The 6,000-nt window shown below is 35.8% G+C and overlaps 1 pseudogene; it reads right to left on the reverse strand.

Annotated features, from left to right (window-relative positions):
* LOC133785072 (protein PHOSPHATE-INDUCED 1-like) overlaps positions 1-3,740 on the reverse strand; it is a 35,302-nt pseudogene extending 31,562 nt beyond the window's left edge.
* Positions 3,741-6,000: the final 2,260 nt, after the last annotated feature.

The raw sequence follows: 6,000 nt of genomic DNA on the forward strand, positions 1-6,000 counted from the left end.
CATCTCGTATGAATCGATTTGCCTTTAACCTATCGACCTCCTTCTTAAGAGCCTTCTTTCTATCATCGTCTAGGAGTCTTCGCTTTTGTTGCTCCGGGGGGAAGCTTTTGTCAATGTTAAGTGCGTGGCTTACGACATTCGGACTGATTCCCACCATGTCCGAGTGTGACCACGCGAAGACATCCTGGTTTTCTTTTAAGAAGCAGATTAGTTGCTATCTCCCATCTTTACAAATATTCTTACCCACCTTCACCTCCTTTGTAACATCTACTTCGTCGAGCCTGACCTCCTCAAGCTCTTCTAAAGGTTCGAGGTCAGCCCTTTCTTCTATTCTGGGGTCGATCTCTTAAACTATCTCAAAGGCCGACCCATTTATCTATTGGATAACCACTAGAGATTGCACACTTGTCCGAATTTTTCCTCTTATGGAAATGCTATATCACTCCCTTCTTGCGAGCTGGTCTCCCTTTAGTGTCCCGATGCCACTAGAGGTCGGGAACTTGATTGCCAAGTGCCTAACAGATGACACTGCCTCAGCCCAACCAGGGCGGGTCTTCCGAGCAATACATTGTAGGCTGATGGGAGGTCCACCACTACAAACTCCATCATCTTGGTTACTAAGACTGGGTAGTCTCCCAAGGTTACAGGGAGCTCAATGGATGTCATACAGGCAATCCCTTCTCCTGAAAAATCGTACAATGTTGTTGCACATTCTTTTAAATCGCGAAGCACAAGTCCCATCATTTCTAGAGTGGCTTTGTAGAGGATATTCATCGAGCTCCCATTATCAATCAGGACTCAGCGTACCTTCTTGTTCGCGAGCTGGAGAGTAATGACCAAGGGGTCGTTAACAGGAAATTGGACATGCGACGTGTCCTATTCTGTAAATTTTATGGGTTGAGTCTCAACCCTCTGTTGTTTTGGAGCTTGTGGTTTAGGTTCGTAGGGAGAACCATCTCCAGTCTTGAGCTCATTTACGTATCTTTTCTGGGTGTTCCTACCCAAACCTGCGATATGAGGTCCCTCCAAGATGGTTACTACATCCTCTCCATCAATCAGAGGGGGTTTCTCGTCCTCCCGAGCTTGGGAGTTATTGTGTTGGGCAGGCTGCACGGCTGCTGCCCTCTGACTTGTTAATGCTTGATTGGGATTTTAGTTTCTAATGTACTGTCTGAAATATCCCCTCGAGATCAAACCTTCGATCTCGTCTTTCAATTGTCGACATTCATCAGTTATGTGTTCGATATCTCTATGGAATCTACAACATTTACTTGATTCCCTTTTTTCCTTTTGATTCCTCATGGGATCAGGTTGTCTGAATGGGACCTAGTTTTCATTGGCCAGGTAAATATTCTCCCGAGACTCATTGAGCTCGGTATACACCTTGTATACGGAGAAGTATTTATCCCCTTTTTTCTTTTTACCTCCATCAGCCTCGGGGTTATTCCCTTCGTTCTTCTTCCTTTTATAAGGGTTATCCCCAAAGGGTTTTGAAATTGATGGGGCCGCCGAGGTCGAGGCAGAGTTCACATTTTTCATTGTAGTTATGGGCTGAGAGGTCATGTTCAACGCTAACCTTGCCTCTTCTACATTGATAAACCTCTGGGCCCTCTGATTGAACTCGGTTAGCAACCTGATAGGTTTCCTTTGTAAATCTTCCCAAAGGGGACTTTGTGGCAAAATACCCGCTCTAACGGCCATCAGGTGACCGCTATCATCGACATCCCGAGCTCGGGCCAATTCTAGGTTAAACCTCGTGAGGTGACTCTTTAATGACTCATTTTGCTGTTGTCGGACATTGGTTAAGGCTGAGGCCTCAGGCCTGATGCCAATCATAGCCTTAAACTGCTTCTTAAAGTCTCTAGATAATTGATCCCAGGACGAGATCGAATTCTTTCTAAACTTCTCAAACCAGGTTTTCGCTGGTCCTGTAAGTGTGGCTGGGAACAACATACATCTAAGCTCATAGCCAACATTGTTACACTACAAGAAAAAATGCTTTTAATAACTCCAAAAATGTGTTATCAAAACCTACGATAACACTTTCTGATGTGTTAAGAAATACTGTGTTATCGTAGGTCAGGGTACTTACCATAACACTTTATCAGTGTTATACAGATGTGTTATTGTACTGTCAACGATAACACAATTTCTGTGTTATTTTAATATATAGATAAGTGTTGAATTATGTTATTTATAATCGATACTATAACACTTTTTTTGTGTTATACTACACTTTAGTATAACACTTTTTTTATGTTATATTACACTTTACTATAACACTTTTTTTGTGTTATACTACACTTTAGTATAACACTTTTTTTGTGTTATATTACACTTTACTATAACACTTTTTTTGTGTTATGCTACACTTTAGTATAACACTTTTTTTGTGTTATGCTACACTTTACTATAACACTTTTTCTGTGTTATACTACACTTTAGTATAACACATTTTTTGTGTTATAATACACTTTAGTATAACACATTATTTGTGTTATATAATAAAGTTTCCATAACATAATTCTTTGCATAAAAAGTGTTATTGTAATATATATTATAACTCAATTTTCCTATTATTGTTATATTTAGATATATTTAAATTCTCATTATATATTTTATTTATATTACACTAATTTATTCTATTATATTTTAATTTTTTTTTATATAATTAAAATTAACTTTCTAATATATACTAGCATCATCAAATGAACTTGATTTTCAAATAACAAAAAGTAAGAACATTCTACATTGAATTAACAATCCACAATTTAGTTTAAAACATGCAACACTGTCATTAACAACAAAATATTCTTTAAGTATTCAAACAATCTAAAAGTTACTACTTTCAAGGAGTCTTAAGTATCCTTTTATACTTCGCTTGTCATATCTGCAAAATAAACAAAGAAATATTTTATTGTTATTATCTAGCATCACAAATTACTTCTAAAAAAATTCTATGGAAATTATATCAAAGAAAGGACACCACATACAAAATAATAGATTCAAAACTACACTAAAGCAAACAAAGAAACAAAACACTAAATTATAAGACATTAGTTATTTTTTTAGTATAAAAATGTACCTCTTGGAACAACTTTTTTAGAAGGCCATGCAACTGTGGAACCAACTGCTTCTTGTATTGTAAGCATCGCATGATTAGGACGAAATAAGTAAGACTCTGGTACAATAGCAAAATCAACCCATACTCGCATAAAGTCTGGTCCAAGAGGCTTTCCATGTACAGTTATATTTGGATCACTAGAATCCCAACGACCTTCAGCAACAATTGCATCTGCCCAGTCAAGCAAGTAGCAAGCATTCTTCTCTTCTGTAAAGTTATGTCTTTTTTCTAGTGCAACACTCTACCAAATTTATTTTAAAGACAATATATTAGTTTCTGTAATTGTTCTTCTAAAATGAAAATTTAAAACAATAACAACTTTTATAATTTACCTTAGGGGACTGAACATTGTTTGACTGCGGTACATTGCGAGACTGTCCTTCGCTTGGTGTCACTTTACCACCAACCTAAATATAAAACCAAGATAAGTTTTATTGGAAGAAAAGAAAACTAATATTTATAAGTGCAAGATAGAAATACCACCAAGTGTTCTTTAAGTAGATTCATCATTTCAGTCATTTTGAGCTTCATATTATGTTGCTCTTCTTCTAACTTGGAGATCTTGCTATTACACATATTAACAACAGTTAGCTTTGACCTTGTCACGCCTCTTCCTTGTCCGATTAAACGACCAGATTTTTGGTTACCAAACAATTTTGTCAAGGCATCCTCATCAGCGTTGTCTGTAGTTCCAGATTTTGGGTCTTCAACGAGAATCGCATTCAATGAACCCTGCATATAAATTAGTATAACTAATGTATGCATTATGGAAAATAAGTAAAAATTCACAAAAATTAAATGACTAATACTCACAAAAACATCAGATGCCGTTAGGTTTACAGGTTCACCATTCTTCTTGGTATGGGCTCTCCGAAAAGCATCGACTCTAGATATTTTACCATCCTCATTTTCTTTCTTCTACACAATACATCAATAGAGATTATAAAATAGAGACTACAATAATAGAAGCAAGAATACAAACAGTATAAAACTTAATTATTACCATATCATCAATTGTTCGAGCATATCCTCTTCGACTTAAAGTGTGTGGAACAGCTTTCTTTCTTCTCTCTTGGCATTTGGCCCTTATATCCTGTTTAATAAATAAGTAAAAGAGACATAACTATATTTAATTTAACACCAACAGAGATAAAAGAGACAGCAACATCACTTCTTACATTATATTTCTTACCAAATGATCTTTACTAATTTTTTTGGCAACAAATGCTCTCCATTCTACATCACTTTTTATGCAATCCGGCTTTAAGGCTAGTCGTTCATTCTCATTTTTTGCATTAATAATATCTTTTACAAGTCTAGATTTCCCAGCTCTCCATAGTTCTGCCATCATTTCAAAGCACATCTTTTTTTGCCAATCATCATGTAAGTCATATTGTGCCTACAATAGAATAAAGAATAACATATTATATGTTTAAGTGTAGAGCTAAATATATATAAAAAAATACACTCATAAAGCTTGTAATTCTACCTGAATAGATGCCCAAAGAACATCTCTCATCATTGGTGAAACTTTCCTCCAATCTGAAATAGTGTAAGGAATAACCTCTCGCACAAGAGCGCCCACAAAAGAAGAAAATTGCACTGAGTTACTACCAACTGGTTGCCCTTTTTCATTCCAATTTATTATCCTTAAGTCATTGTTCCTCTTGGTAAGATTTGCCAATAGAGTTTTCCCCCTTCTCCTCTTGGCTAAGTTCATTACATTCGCATCTACATCTTGAGGTATTTCTTCAAACTCAGTTTGATTTGCCTCATCAGTTGTTTTTTGTAATCTAACAGATTTTCTAAGAGGTTGTTCAAGTTCTATCTCAGCAACATCTTCACATTCTGCATCAGACACTTCTTCACATTGTGCAACAGCCCCTTCAAATTCTACACCAACCCTTTCCTCATCAGCTGACTCTTCATGTTCCTCCCTTACTCCTTTTTCACAAACACTATCAACTACCTTATCTACTTCATAATTAAGAGATCGTTTAGTTTTTGAACTTCCAAGTGACATCTCCATGTCTTCCACATCATCATTTGGATCTAACTCTGTATCATAGACCATACGACGAGTTGCTGCTCTAGTACTAAGAGCAGGTGGTGAATCAATTACAACTCTAACAGGTGCAGAAAACCTACGAAGAGCAGTCTTTTTCTTTAAAAGAGGGCTTCCAAACAACATATCGTCACAATCAGCTTGAATCTTCAATGATGCTTTTCGCTTTTTGGCTACAAGATTGCATAAAGCACCTGGACGAAGGTGTTTTTTTGGAGATCTTCGTAATGTACTCATTTTTCAAGTTCAAATTCCTGCAATATAAAATGAAAGATAACATAGTATAAAAATCAGAAATGTGGATCACCAAAGAGTAATAAACATACACCAAAACCATAAAACCAGAATTATTTCATTCAAATTAAAATAAAATCATAAAGTTCACCGTAGAGAGTAATAAAACCACATTTGTTTCATTCAACAAAAGAGTAATAATACACGAAAATTACATACAAAAAGTGTAAGGAGATTTGTTTCATTCAAAGTACATAAGAGACAACAGGAAACTCAATTTTCTTCATTGGATTCAAGTCCAAAACACCCTCTATTTGAATCTTTTAAAGCTATATACCAATTACTTGACTCATTCACCCTTGCATAAAAAGCTTTTTTCACTTGTGAAGCTAATACAAATGGATCCCTAATGGATTGAGCTTGTCCTATATTAAAATTTACAAGCGTATAGAACTCTGACTTCTTAACACCCATTCGAATATTTGCCCAATCGCACCAAAACAATGGCACCTTAAAAGTACGATAATCAAGCATAATTATATCCTTGATAACACCAAAATACTCTTCTTTATCATTC

Source organism: Humulus lupulus, chromosome 6 (assembly GCF_963169125.1).
Source record: "Humulus lupulus chromosome 6, drHumLupu1.1, whole genome shotgun sequence".
Taxonomy (NCBI): domain Eukaryota; kingdom Viridiplantae; phylum Streptophyta; class Magnoliopsida; order Rosales; family Cannabaceae; genus Humulus; species Humulus lupulus.